The following is a 15,549-nucleotide window of genomic DNA, read 5'->3' on the forward strand; positions in this document are numbered from 1 at the left end:
AAACACTAAAGTACTTACTTCAAGTATATATAAAAAAAGAAACACAACACAACAGACATAAAATAATGGACGAAAATTAACACTGAAGAGAAAAAAATATTGCAAACAGTGTATAATGAACACTGAGTTTAATGAAGAGTTACTGAATGTCACTAAGAAATCACTGGAAACACAAAAAAGAAATGTCTCAACACTCGCAAATGTCTCTATGAAAAATATTATTCATTAACACTGTAGTGACATTGTAAAATGAGGTGGATTGTGGAGGAAGGTGGTGGTGACTGGTGGTTGGTGGCATTCGCTGCTACTCTCCACACGTGATCGAAGAATTTGTGCTTAAATCGACGATGGACCCACACAGGAGGCTTTTTACGATGGCACAACTTATGAAGGAACACTCTGGCTCTTGACCCCCTATGTGGTCCTTAAAAATATGGTGCTAGAAGCCGTAATAAGGGTACAAAAACAGTGGTAGTGGGTGAGGTGGGTGGTTGAGGCAGCACGATGGTGAGACACCGCTTGGTGACTGGGCCTATGGGATGAAAGGCGTAAGCCTCACTGGGGACACCCGCACTAGGCACGAAAATATTCTAAGCTGGGCTGGCTTAAAAACAAACCCACGAAATACCACAACACCACAGGGATGATAAAACACTCAGAATGGCTAGACCTAGAAGCACAAAGCGAGGAAGAAGACTGTACCCACGTGGCTTGCTTGAGTACTGCATTAAGACACTTGGGTTAGTTGCTGGCTGGCTTGGCTTAACCGTTCACACAGACTGGCTTGATAACTTCTAATGATGAGCAGGGGTGGAAAGCTGGCCTGGCAGGCAAGGCTGGATGGTGTAAGGCTTGGGCTGACTGGGCTTATCCTGACTCCCCACCACAGACTGGTTTGCTGGCTTAGCTTACTTTGCAAACTCGGGTCAACCCCTCGGGAGTGATGCAAATAAGCAGATAAACACTAATACACAGAGACTGACCAGTGAATAATGCAGAGGCTGGTAGAAGTTTGCTTGGGACAACTGGCTTGGGGTAGGTCGGCCTACTGACCACACAAAATGTCCGTCGTCGGCTGCGAGAATTTATCTCCGTGCATCGGGGTAATTATCAAATTTACGCCCACACCGCTGCCACCAATTTGCCATGGGGGTTCGAAAGGAGATATGATGGTTGAAGATAAACACACTTGTGGATAGTAATGCTATATATTGTCAGACTATGGTAAGGGAAGGGCCCAGCCTGCCTGTTACTGCCTGGTGTAGGTCTATCCATGGACTGAGAGCGAGGTAGCGCATCCCACTCACTCATGCCACATCCCGTGACGTCATACAGTCACTAGGCTAAGTAGAGATCTTCTATAAAAACACATGGATGGTACTATGATACTCAGCTAAGCTATACAACACATGTAAGGGGATCAGCAACTATGCTGATAACCGCTCTCTACACTAACTCTAGATTTTGCCACCACTCTCTACACCAACTCTAGGTTATGCCACAGCTCGCTCCACCAATTCTAGATTATTTCACCGCTTTCTCCACCAACTCTAGATTATGACACAGCTCTTCTAACCAGCTCTAGATTATGCCACTGCTCTCTACATGAACTCTAGATTATGCCACAGCTCTCTACACCAACTCTAGATTATGGCATAGCTCTTTACACCAACTCTAGATTATGCCACCGCTCTTTACACCAACTCTAGATTATGGCATTGCTCTTTACACGAACTCTAGATTATGCTGCCGGTCTCTACACCAACTCTAGACTATGCAAGGGCTATCTACACCAACTATAGATAATGTCACAGCTCTCTACACCAACTCTAGATTATGCCACAGCTCTCTACTCCAAGTCTAGATTATGCCGCCCCTCTCTACATCAACTCTAGATTACGCCACAGCTCTCTACTCCAACTCTAGATTATACCACAATTCTCTACAACAACTCTAGATTATGCCACCACTCCCTACACCAAATCTAGATTATGCTACTGCTTTCTACACCATCTATAGATTATGCCTCAGCTCTCCATACCAACTCTAGATTATGCCACCGCCCTCTACACCAACTCTAGATGATGCCACAGCTCTCTACCCCAACTCTAGATTATGACACAGCTCTCTACACCAACTCCAGATTACTCCACAGCTATCTACACCAACTCTAGATTATGCTATCACTCTCTACACCAACTCTAGATTATGCCACCACTCTCTACACCAATTCTAGATTATGCCACAGCTTCTAAACCAACTCTAGTTTATGCCACCACCCTTTTCAACAACTCTAGATTATGCCAATGCTCTCTACACCAATTCTAGATTATGCCACAGCTCCCTCCACCAACTCTAGATTATACCACCGGTCTCTACACATACGCTGTATTATGCAACAGCTCTCTACACCAAATCTAGATTATGCCACCGATCTCTACACCATCTCTAGGTTATGCCACCACTCTCTACACCAATTCTAGATTATGCCACAGCTTCTACACCAACTCTAGTTTATGATACCGCTCTCTAAACCAATTCTAGAATATGTCAGAGCTCTCTACACCAATTCTAGATTATGCCACAGCTCTCTCCAGAAACTCTAGATTATGCCACCGCTCTCTACATCAACTCTAGATTATGCCACAGCTCTCTACACCAACTCTAGATTATGCCACCGCTCTGTTCACCAACTCTAGATTATTTCACCGCTCTCTCCACCAACTCTAGATTATGCCAAAGCTCTTCTTCTCAGTAGTAGTAACCAGTTACCAGTAACCAGTTACCAGTAACCTGTCCGTTGACTCAACGACCAACCGTCTTGAGTCACGGTCGTTCATATTGTGCTGAGCTGACACTATTTCAAAACACCCACTACGGGGTACTGGCCAGCCGGCTAGTCAGTTTTACGAGTGTAGCCAAGGAGATAGGTACGGCTGCGGGCTCTGTCCACATAACAGTGATTATACGTATAACAGCCTACGTGAGTATTTCTACCCTAATCCACGTATCGAACTCCCACATGATAAATGGTGTACAGCGGTGTGGAGCGTGGATTTACGTTTTTAAGGGTAATTCAAGGCGTTTGAAGACTGTTGTGAGTAGCCGGCAGGGTCAAAGGTGAATGCCCTCCCCTCACACCCTCCAGCCAGCAGCTTATACCCTCACTCACTACCTACTGCCTGCAAGCCTGTTGCAGCCGTTTCAAGCTTCCTGGCTTAGTTTGTGTGCTAATTGCTTCAATCTCCGAGGGGTTGACCCGGATTTTGCAATTAAGCCAGTCAGTAAGCCAGACTGTGGAAGTGAACGCCAGTCAGCCTATCATCCAGCCTGTCCCCTGTCATCCAACTGCTCCTCCGTGCTTTGTGCATCGTTACACGTCTTCCAGTCATCCATTCTCGTGGGGTAAGCCAGTCAGCCAACCCAGCTTCTAACCCAGCTGAGAGAGAGAAGTAAGCCACGCAGTAAGAAGTAAGCCAAGCTCCTCTGAGGTATTGTCTATATCGCTGTGCTCCCTGTTGGATGCTAAGAGTGGTTTTTTACCATTCCTGTGGCTTAGAGTGGGTTAAGCCATCTCGTGGGTCGTGGAGTGAGCGCGTCCGCCAGAGAGTCTTCTCCCCCACCTCTCCCCCACCTCCCGGGGTGCGCGGCAGTACCCCAGCGAGAGTCATACCCACCACTCTCCCACCACCACCAGCCATCCACCCATATACTTGTGGTTGTTTGCACCCTTGTACCGGGTCCTAGTACTGTTTTGGCTCACATAATTGGTCAAGAGATTGTAGCTGGTGCCAACGAGATAAAGCCAGTTATGTGAGTTCGCCTAGAAAGCACATTCTTCACGACAACAGTGCGAGTGGAAGAGGAAGCACCGCCCGCCCACAGGACAATATCTTCGCCCCACCACCAGTACTCACCGCCAGTCTACTACTCCAGACTCCAGTGATAATTTTCTTAGACATTTTTCTTGCATTTAAAGACATTTGCGAGTGTGAGACATTTATAGTAAATTGTTTGTGTACTCTAAACCTTGTGTTTTTCAGTGTAAACGCAGTATTCTTTGACTCAGTATTTTTTTACAATATTTTTCAGTGTTTTCACTTATCTTATATTATTTTATCCTGTGTTTTTCTTTATGCTATTCGTCTGTCGTAAGTATTATTGTGTAGTGTACCAGTCAGTCACCCTGTGTGAAGTGATTCATTTTTTTTTATTGTATTGTCATTGTATTTCAGGCAGTGATATTCACCCCAGTATACCAAATTTTCCATTTATTTCTATGTGTGTCATTTTTTTTCGTATGCCAACAGTGTCTCATTCCTCTAATTTTTCGCAGACTGTGTACCATTATTTTTGCCAGCAAAATTTTTGTCGTATCAGTCACAGCAAGATTTTGTTGTATCAGTCACAGCAAGATTTTGTTGTATCAGTCACAGCAGGATTTTGTTGTAAGAATTTGTTATAGTGAAGTGTGCCACGCAACTGTAAGTGTTATATTCCCTGTTTTGTTCCTGTGTTTTATTTTATATTTTTTATAATTCTTGAACAAATTCACTCTTGATGCAATTTCAATTACTTTTAACGTAAAGTGTTTTCTTTACTCTGCTTGAGTAAATTGTTTTGTCTAATTTACAATTAAGAGTTAAAGTGTTCAATCAGTTTATTTTTTTGATCTTCATAATTTTAATTCATTATTTTACCTGAGTTTTCCCAGTGACATTTTATTACTGCAGTGATTATTTCTATACTTTATTTTGTTGCACTTGTTCTGAAGTGAATTATTTTGTTGAACTGTTCTGCAGTGAATTATTTTCTTTTATTGCTATTTTTATGATTTATAATTTAATTTTGTCTATGCATTCTTAGAAAATATTTAAAATTTCCCAGTTTACAATTTAGTAATTTTATTTTACACTTTCACATTGATTTAAAATTTAATTAATTAATTTTTTTTTATTAGCAAGAGTAAAGACAGCTCATTTTGAATTTAATTCAGTCTCCAGTAATATTTTTACTTGTATATTTCAATGTAAATTTTTTTTATTTTTGTCAATAGTCCTTTAAATTGAGTTTTCCTTCCTCTTGCAGTGTATAGACATTATTAATTCTGCTAAATTAGTTGTATATCTTTTCATTTCAATTCTAGAATTTTATATCATTTTTATTGTTCATTATTTTTGCCTTATGTCCTTGAGTAAGTTCCCTGAGATCATGTCCCAGTCACTTTTGAATGTTCACTTAGTGTATCATGCCAGTCAAAGTCAATATGATTCAGTCCACAGTACCAACATTCCCTTACTCACTGAAAGACAATACCTAGCCTTTGAGCAATGCGTTTGTTCTCACAGCTTGTATCTGAGATTTGTTAAAGTGCTGCGAAATGTGAAGTTCAGATTAAGTTCCTATAGATCCGTGAATTACTTATTAACGTAGCCGAGCGGTCAGGCACTAGTAATACTGTCACTCCTGTCTGGACTCCAGCCACAATATCATGCACGCACGATAGTGCTCTACTATCCTTGCGATGGCGACTTGTTCAAGTATTCGTTCCTTCCCAGGGGACGCTTTGAGAAGAACTTTACTTGCAATGAGTTATGCCATCTCTTGCTGATGCCACAAGCCGTGCAGAAAGACGTTTCTGTGGCTAGTGTGCTCACTTGAGTGTTTGTTGTCCCTTGTGTTTCAGATTGTGATCCCATCCTAGTTGACAGTAATCAGTGCATTGTAAGAAGTTATTTCTCGAGTAACTTCCACGTTGTTAAAGTTTGTAAGTGTAGTTTCTTTATTGCTGATACCTCATGTCACTGTGTGCGACTCAGATTGAATATCAGCATTGTTCACCATGTTCATTTCTTTTCTCCTGTGCTTGCAGTTTGAGATAGTAGATTCGTTCTCCCTTGCTCATATTGCGTGTTATAGCGTTAATTTTTCAACCGGGGGGAGTCATCCACTCCACCGAGTTTGTTCATTCCTCCAGTAAGAAAGAACCGATCCCTTGTGTTCTGTGATTCGATTCCTGCTCCAGGAAGATCTTATTCTAACTGTGAAGCCACCAGCTCCCATCAGTGACTTTCTCATGAACCAAGAATTACTGTATCGAACAGCCGAGTTGGGTACTCCAAGCAGAAGAGTATACCAGTTAGTAATTCCACAGTCACTAGTGAATGTAGCCTTACAGCTAGTTCACGATGTACCAGGTGTTGCACACCCTGGTATGGATCGTTCAGTAAAACAAGCCAGATTGAAATACTTTTGGCCTCGTATGGCAACTGATATTTCTGAGTATGTTAGGAAATGTAGTGTCTGCATGCAACATAAAGGCAATGCTAATGGTCCTAATCCAATCCAAGTGTATCCAACTACTAGCGAACCTTGGGAAAGAGTTGCGCTAGATTTGTTAACTAATTTCCAATGTTCCCTCCAAGGTAACAAACATCTGTGTGTTATGGTAGACCATTTCACCAGATATTGCGAGTTAGTTCCTATTGCAGATAAGACTGCCGAGACAGTAGCTAAAGCGTTTAAAGAACGCATTATCTGCAGGCATACCACCCCTAAGTCCCTAGTAACAGATAATGGAGGTGAATTCTGTAATGAAATTCTTGAAAATTTGTGTACCTTGTACAAGATCACTAAATCCACCATTGTTCCTCATCATCCTGCCAGCAATGGGTTAGCGGAAAGAACCAATAAGAAAGTACTTGATGTTTTGAGAGCCACTATCAATCCCAACAGTGAAACTTGGGATGAAGTTATATCTGATGTGCAGTGTGCTATAAATTCTGCTTACAATGTTTCTATAGGTGACACTCCACATTATGCATTGTATGGTGTAGATAAACGTTTGCCTTATGAGTTGTTATATTCTAATCCGAAACCAAATTACAACCCTGAAGATTTCGTAGCAACTCGTACCAGCTTAGCTCAAAGTGTTTTTAGAAGAATCCGTGAAACACTTCATAAATCAACAGCTGAATTCACAAGAGTCGCAAACACTCGATCAAAGCCATCCAAAATCAAAGTAGGTTCGAGAGTTATGCTGACTAATTTTAACAAAACGTCTGCTATGCCAAAGCTTGATCAAAGGTTTGTTGGTCCTTATAGAGTAGTTGAACATATCACTGGTAATAAGTATAAGGTTAGAGAGATTAGTACTGGTCAGTATAAAGAATCGCATTTGGATCATATGAAGTTAGTATGTGATGATAATGATGTTCCAACCCAGACTAATGTGACAGACTCTGACAATCCTCCTGATCCTGTACTCTCTACCTCTGATACTCAGTCAGATGATCAACCTGAATGTCGTTATTCCCTACGTACACGACAGGTATTGAGAAATCCTCAAGTATCATTTGTAACTTCCAATTCAGATTTGCCTCAAATGCAGCATGAGTTAGCCAATGCTACAGAGTTTGATCCTCCCAGAGATGACACCCATTCTGCATATGCCAATCTTACCCTAGCAGAGTTGGGGTTAAATGTAAATAACCTGTATAGATGAATAATTACAGTATCAACTTATCAGTATTCAAGAATTTTTTTTTTTTTTGTGTTCATGTTCTCTCCGCATTCTGAGAGTTAACAGTCTAGATTTGCGTGCACCGAATCTGCCTTTCTGTTAAACACTCTTTCTTTGTATATATTCCTTCCTCAGAATCCGTAGATCACACGAATACAGATCGATCGATCAAAATTTTTGTTTTTATCACTTGTAATCTCAATGTTGAGTTCGTTGTTCATTTGTTGAGTTTTAAGTTGTACTATAGTATACCTTGTATTATATTACAGTTTCAGTTACGTAAGCTTTCATTCCAATGTTCTACTTATGTATCTATAATGTTTCATGTTGTGTACTTTGACATTGTATAGAATCAGCCCAAGCCGTATACCTGCCATCTCTAGTTTGTATTAGTTGTATGTCGGGACGACATACGTTAGCGTCGCCGAGCTCTCAGTAGTAGTAACCAGTTACCAGTAACCAGTTACCAGTAACCTGTCCGTTGACTCAACGACCAACCGTCTTGAGTCACGGTCGTTCATATTGTGCTGAGCTGACACTATTTCAAAACACCCACTACGGGGTACTGGCCAGCCGGCTAGTCAGTTTTACGAGTGTAGCCAAGGAGATAGGTACGGCTGCGGGCTCTGTCCACATAACAGTGATTATACGTATAACAGCCTACGTGAGTATTTCTACCCTAATCCACGTATCGAACTCCCACATGATATTCTAACCAGCTCTAGATTACGCCACTGCTCTCTGCACCAACTCTAGATTATGCCACCACTCTCTACACCAACTCTAGATTATGCCACAGTTCTCTACACCAACTCTAGATTATGCCACAGCTCTCTACACCAACTCTAGATTATGCCACAGCTCTCTACACCAACTCTAGATTATGCCACCCCTCTCTACACCAACTCTAGACTATGCTAGGGCTATCTACACCAACTACAGATAATGCAACAGCTCTCTACACCAACTCTAGATTATGCCACAGCTCTCTACTCCAACTCTAGATTATGCCACAACTCTCTATACTAACTCTAGATTACGCCACAGCTCTCTACTCCAACTCTAGATTATACCACAATTCTCTATAACAACCTTTAGATTACGCCACAGCTCTCTACTCCAACTCTAGATTATACCACAATTCTCTACAACAACCTCTAGATTACGCCACAGCTCTCTACTTCAACTCTAGATTATACCACAATTGTCTACAACAACTCTAGATTATGCCACCGCTCCCTACACCAAATCTAGATTATGCCACCGCTTTCTACACCAACTCTAGATTATGCCACAGCTCTCTACACCAACTCTAGATTATGCCAACATTCTCTACACCAACTCTAGATTATGCCACAGCTCTCTACTCCAAATCTAGATTATGCCACCACTCTCCACACCAATTCTAGATTATGCCACAGCTTCTACACCAACTCTAGTTTATGATACCTCTCTCTGCACCAACTCTAGATTATGCCACAGCTCCCTCAACCAACTCTAGATTATGTCACCGGTCTCTACATCGACTCTACGTTATGCAACAGCTCTCTACACCAGCTCTAGATTATGCCACCACTCTCTACACCAACTCTAGGTTACGCCACCACTCTGTAAACCAACTCTAGATTATGCCACCGGTCTCTACACATACTCTGTATTATGCAACAGCTCTCTACACCAACTCTAGATTATGCCACCGATCTCTACACCATCTCTAGGTTATGCCACCTCTCTCTACACCAATTCTAGATTATGCCACAACTTCTACACCAACTCTAGTTTATGATACCGCTCTCTAAACCAATTCTAGAATATGTCAGAGCTGTCTACACCAATTCATGAAAGGTAAAAGTGTGCAGAACTGTATTTCCACCTTTCTCACTGCACACACCTCTACTAGTTTTACCACTTTTCTTGATCTAAAATCTGCATTTGATATTGCAAACAGAACAGTTATACTACATGAACTAGCCAAAATGAATATTGGTGGTAGCTTACTCTGCTGGATAATAGGATACCTGTCAAATAGAGTATCCTCTGTCCTTTACCAAGGCTTCAGAAGTGGTTCTAAAGAAATGTCTTTAGGTACACCGCAGGGAGGAGTTCTTAGTCCCATGCTATTTAATATTCTGATTAATGCTCTCCTAAATGCTCTACCTGCCTCACCTAAACATATAGCTATAAGCTATGCTGATGATATCATGATCCATACAACAGGGCATAAGAAGATGAATACCATTCTTAATGAAGTTCAAGCAATTTGTAATCGACTAGGCCTCATAATATCTTCCTCTAAAACAAAGATATTAACAAGCAAACGACATCCCCCACCCATCTATTTGCAGGGTGAAATCATTAGCTACGTTAAAACTTACAGATATCTTGGTGTAGATGTACCCTTTAACAAATCCACTATACCACAACTAAACAAGAAATGCAAAGCTAGGCTAAATGCTCTCAAAGCTGTTGCTGGCTACAATCCCAACTATGGTGCTAATGTGAGAATCGTGAGAATGATGTACATAGCCTATGTTAGGTCCTTAATTGATTATGCTGCTCCCATGTTGATATTAGTTCCCTCCCACCCTTGGAGTTAATGCAAAATGAAGCTCTCAGGACTATTCTTGGCTGTCCCAGATCTACAAAAGTTCTTAACATGAGGAAGGAGCTTGGTATTTCTAGTATCAGTGATAGGATTGTTGAAATTAACACTGTACTCGGTATTAGAATGTTGAGAAACGAACCAGACACTGTCACAGTGAATCTTACCAAGTGTCTAGAGGTAAATACACACAGATCTAAATGGATTGTGAAAACGTGCAATTGCATTAAGTTTTATAACCTGCATGAACTGTATCACTGTAGGCAACAAGAGCATTTCACCCCTCCATGGAAGATGTGTTCATTTAATATCACATACCTACAAGTCCCTCCCAAGAAGCTCATTGCTAGTAATCCCTTCCTTAAATCTCTTGTTAGAGCAACTGCTCAAGAAGAAATTTTTCGCCTAGCTGGTAGTAATAAGTTATCACAAGTTATATACACTGATGGATCTAAACAGGAGTCTTCTGGCAGGGCTGCATCTGCTCTTGTTGCCACCTCCCTAGTTAAGAACGATAATAAATTTGTTGAGTTAGGCATAAGAATTAACAACTGGGCGTCTACACTGCAAACTGAATTGTTTGCAATCCTAATGGCGCTAAAGCTAACCTATGACACTGAGCTTGACTCTATCATCATTACTGATTCTATGTCATCATTGAAGGCTCTTGGCTCATATAATGACTCCAACAACATGCTCATTGGGGAAGCCAGGTATAGATACTCAAAAATTAGGGACAAAGGAATTAATGTACAATTGCTATGGATCCCATCACACATTGGATTACTCCTTCATGATAAAGTTGATATGTTAGCCAAGAAGAGTATCCAGAAGGAGAACGTAGAATATAACTTTGGTATAACTGTGTCTAGCATTAGGAATAATATTAGGAGAGAAGTAAATAATGAAGATGATTGTTATAGGAATGCAGTTAGAAGCCTGAATAGATCTATAACCCATTATGATAACATGAACGTAGATAAGTATGTTTATGGAGCAACTTGCAATGTGAACAGACTGACTGATGTTGTAGTGGCCAGGCTTAGGCTTGGTTACAAGTACTTCTGGCAGTTTGGGAGACACACAGATGATGATCAAACTAAATGTAAATTATGTGATCAGGCATATGGTCATTTTTGGGGCCTAGTTCCTAGGCCTTTTGTGTATCCACATGCTCTCGCGCTACCGTCCACAGGATGGATATGGGGTGCACAATAAACTAGCCACTTCGGTGGCAAAATCTAAATCTAGATTATGCCACAGCTCTTTCCAGAAACTCTAGATTATGCCACCGCTCTCTACATCAACTCTAGATTATGCCAAAGCTCTTCTAACCAGCTCTAGATTATGCCACTGCTCTCTGCACCAACTCTAGATTATGCCACCACTCTCTACACCAACTCTAGATTATGCCACCACTCTCTACGCCAACTCTAGATTACGCCACCGCTCTGTAAACCAACTCTAGATTGTGCCACCGATCTCTACACCAACTCTAGATTATGAAAACCGATCTCTACACCAACTCTAGATTATGCCACAGCTCTCTACTCCAACTCTAGATTATGCCACCGCTCTATACACCAACTCTACATTGTGCCACCGCTCTCTGCACCAACTCTAGATTATGCCACCGTTCTCTACACTAACTCTAGATTATGCGACAGCTCTCTACACCTACTCTAGTTTATGCCACCGCTCTCTACACCAACTCTAGTTTATGCCACCTCTCTGTATACCAACTCTACAATATGCTACCGCTCTCTGCACAAACACTGTATTACGCCACCGCTCTCTACACCAACTCTAGATTATGCTACAGATCTCTACACCAACTCTAGATTATGCCTCCGCTCTCTATACTAACTCTAGATTACGCCACCGCTCTATATACCAATTAACGATTATGCCAGAGCTCTCTACACCAACTCTAGATTATGCCACCGTTCTCTGCACCAACTCTAGATTATGCCACAGCTCTCTTCACTAATTCTAGTTTATGCCACCGCTCTCTACACCAACTCAAGATTATGATACTCCACTCTAGGTTATTACCTGGAGTTTACCTGGAGAGAGTTCCGGGGGTCAACGCCCCCGCGGCCCGGTCTGTGACCAGGCCTCCTGGTAGATCAGAGCCTGATCAATCAGGCTGTTGCTGCTGGCTGTACGCAAACCAACGTTCGAGCCACAGCCCGGTTGGTCAGGAACCGAGGTTAGGTGCTTGTCCAGTGCCAGCTTGAAGACTGCCAGGGGTCTGTTGGTAATTCCCCTTATGTATGCTGGGAGGCAGTTGAACAGTCTCGGGCCCCTGACACTTATTGTATGGTCTCTTAACGTGCTAGTGACTCCCCTGCTTTTCATTGGGGGGATGTTGCATCGTCTGCCAAGTCTTTTGCTTTCGTAGTGAGTGATTTTCTTGTGCAAGTTCGGTACTAGTCCTTCTAGGATTTTCCAGGTGTATATAATCATGTATCTCTCCCGACTGCGTTCCAGGGAATACAGGATCAGGAACCTCAAGCGCTCCCAGTAATTGAGGTGTTTTATCTCAGTTATGCGCGCCGTGAAGGTTCTCTGTACATTTTCTAGGTCAGCAATTTCACCTGCCTTGAAAGGTGCTGTTAGTGTGCAGCAATATTCCAGCCTAGATAGAACAAGTGACCTGAAGAGTATCATCATGGGCTTGGTCTCCCTAGTTTTGAAGGTTCTCATTATCCATCCTGTCATTTTTCTAGCAGATGCGATTGATACAATGTTATGGTCATTGAAGGTGAGATCCTCCGACATGATCACTCCCAGGTCTTTGACGTTGGTGTTTCGCTCTATTTTGTGGCCAGAATTTGTTTTTTACTCTGATGAAGATTTAATTTCCTCGTGTTTACCATATCTGAGTAATTGAAATTTCTCATCGTTGAACTTCATATTGTTTTCTGCAGCCCACTGAAAGATTTGGTTGATGTCTGCCTGGAGCCTTGCAGTGTCTGCAATGGAAGACACTGTCATGCAGATTCGGGTGTCATCTGCAAAGGAAGACACGGTGCTGTGGCTGACATCCTTGTCTATGTCGGATATGAGGATGAGGAACAAGATGGGAGCGAGTACTGGGCCTTGTTCAACAGAGCTTTTCACCGTATCTGCCTCGGACTTTACTCTGTTGACGACTACTCTCTGTGTTCTGTTAGTGAGGAAATTATAGATCCATCGACTGACTTTTCCTGTTATTCCTTTAGCACGCATTTTGTGCGCTATTACGCCATGGTCACACTTGTCGAAGGCTTTTGCAAAGTCTGTATATATTACATCTGCATTCTTTTTGTCTTCTAGTGCATCTAGGACCTTGTCGTAGTGATCCAATAGTTGAGACAGACAGGAGCGACCTGTTCTAAACCCACGTTGCCCTGGGTTGTGTAATTGATGGGTTTCTAGATGGGTGGTGATCTTGCTTCTTAGGACCCTTTCAAAGATTTTTATGATATGGGATGTTAGTGCTATCGCTCTGTAGTTCTTTGCTGTTGCTTTACTGCCTCCTTTGTGGAGTGGGGCTATGTCTGTTGTTTTTAGTAACTGTGGGACGACCCCCGTGTCCATGCTCCCTCTCCATAGGATGGAAAAGGCTCGTGATAGGGGCTTCTTGCAGTTCTTGATGAACACGGAGTTCCATGAGTCTGGCCCTGGGGCAGAGTGCATGGGCATGTCATTTATCGCCTGTTCGAAGTCATTTGGCGTCAGGATAACATCGGATAGGCTTGTGTTAATCAAATTTTGTGGCTCTCTCATAAAAAATTCACCACTCTCTACACCAACTCTAGTTTATGATACTCCACTCTACACTGGCTCTAGATTATGCCACAGCTCTCTCCACCAACTCTAGATTATACCACCGCTTTGTGCACCAAATCTAGATTATGCCACAGTGCTCTACACAAACTTTAGATTATGCCTCCGCTCTCTCCACTAACTCTAGATTATGCAACGTCTCTCTACACCAACTCTAGGTTATGCAGTAGCTCTCTCCATCAACTCTAGATTATGCCACAGCTCTCTCCACCAACTCTACATTATGCCATTGCTCTCTCCATCAACTCTAGATTATGCCACAGCTCTCTACACCAACTCTAGATTATGCCACCACTCTCTACACCAACTCTAGATTATGGCACATCTCTCTACACCAACTCTAGATGATGACACAGCTCTGTACATCAACTCTAGATTATGCCACCACTCTCTACACCAACTCTAGATTATGCCACCACTCTCTACACCAACTTTAGATTATGCCACAGCTCTCTCCACGAACTCTAGATTATGCCACAGCTCTCTACTCCAACTCTAGATTATGCCATCGCTCTCTACACTAACTCTAGATTATGCCACCGCTCTCTACACCAACTCTAGATTATTCCACCGCTCTCTCCACCAACTCTAGGTTATTCCATTGCTCTCTCCACCAACTCTAGATTATGCCACAGCTCTTCTAACCAACTCTAGATTGTTCCATCGCTCTCTACACCAACTCTAGATTATGCCACCGCTCTCTACACAACTCTAGATTATGCCACCATATTCTACATCAACTCTAGATTATGCCACAACTCTCTACACCATCTCTAGGTTATTTCACCGCTCTATACATCAACTCTAGATTATGCCAAAGCTCTCTACACCATTTCTAGATTATGGTACAGCTCTCTACATCAACTCTAGATTGTGCCACCTCTCTCTACACCAAGTCTAGATTATGCCACCGCTCTCTACACCAACTCTAGATTATGCCACAGCTCTCTAAAACAACTCTAGTTTATGCCACAACTCTACACCAGCAAAAGGGCTTCTTTTCCAATTGTTGTGTAGGTCCTCTGGTGCAGCTGGAACTTCGCTGAGAAGGCCACAGGCTGCAACCCCTCGTCCCCATTTTGCAACAGAACTGTTCCAACCCCAGACTCACAAGCATCAACCTGTAATGAGAAAGGTTTGGAGAAATCTGGAAACAAAAGAATGGGTGCAGTACACAGTAACATTTTTGCTTACGTAAAAGCATTTTGACATTCTGGGGTCCAGTTAAAGGGAACTTTGTGACTGGTACGAGAGGTAACAGGGGCTAGAATATCTGAAATGTTTTTTGCAGAATCTTCTGTAAAATCCTATCATGCCTAGGAAACGTTGAAGAGATTTCCTATCATGAGGAACTGGATAACTTTTAATGGCAAGAACGTTAGCAAACTTAGGAGCAACTTTTCCACTACCCACTTCATGGCCCAGAAAATTAACAGTAGCCTGGCCAAAGGAAAACTTAAATAAATTAACAGTTAAGTGGAACTCTGGAAGGTCTCAAAGGGAGCCTTAAGCCTAAGCAGGTGTTGATCCCAAGTATCAGACACCACCACTATGTCATCTAGGTAAGCTGCTGTGCACTCAAGTCCTTTAA

General features: G+C 42.3%; 1 protein-coding gene across 1 annotated transcript in view; it reads left to right on the forward strand.

The window, feature by feature from the left end:
• The window catches only part of LOC128701026 (uncharacterized), a 193,142-nt gene that overhangs the window by 37,038 nt on the left and 140,555 nt on the right, over window positions 1-15,549 (forward strand). The gene's annotated exons all lie outside the window — the stretch shown is intronic.

The sequence above is a fragment of the Cherax quadricarinatus genome, unplaced genomic scaffold (genome assembly GCF_038502225.1).
Source record: "Cherax quadricarinatus isolate ZL_2023a unplaced genomic scaffold, ASM3850222v1 Contig138, whole genome shotgun sequence".
Classification (NCBI taxonomy): domain Eukaryota; kingdom Metazoa; phylum Arthropoda; class Malacostraca; order Decapoda; family Parastacidae; genus Cherax; species Cherax quadricarinatus.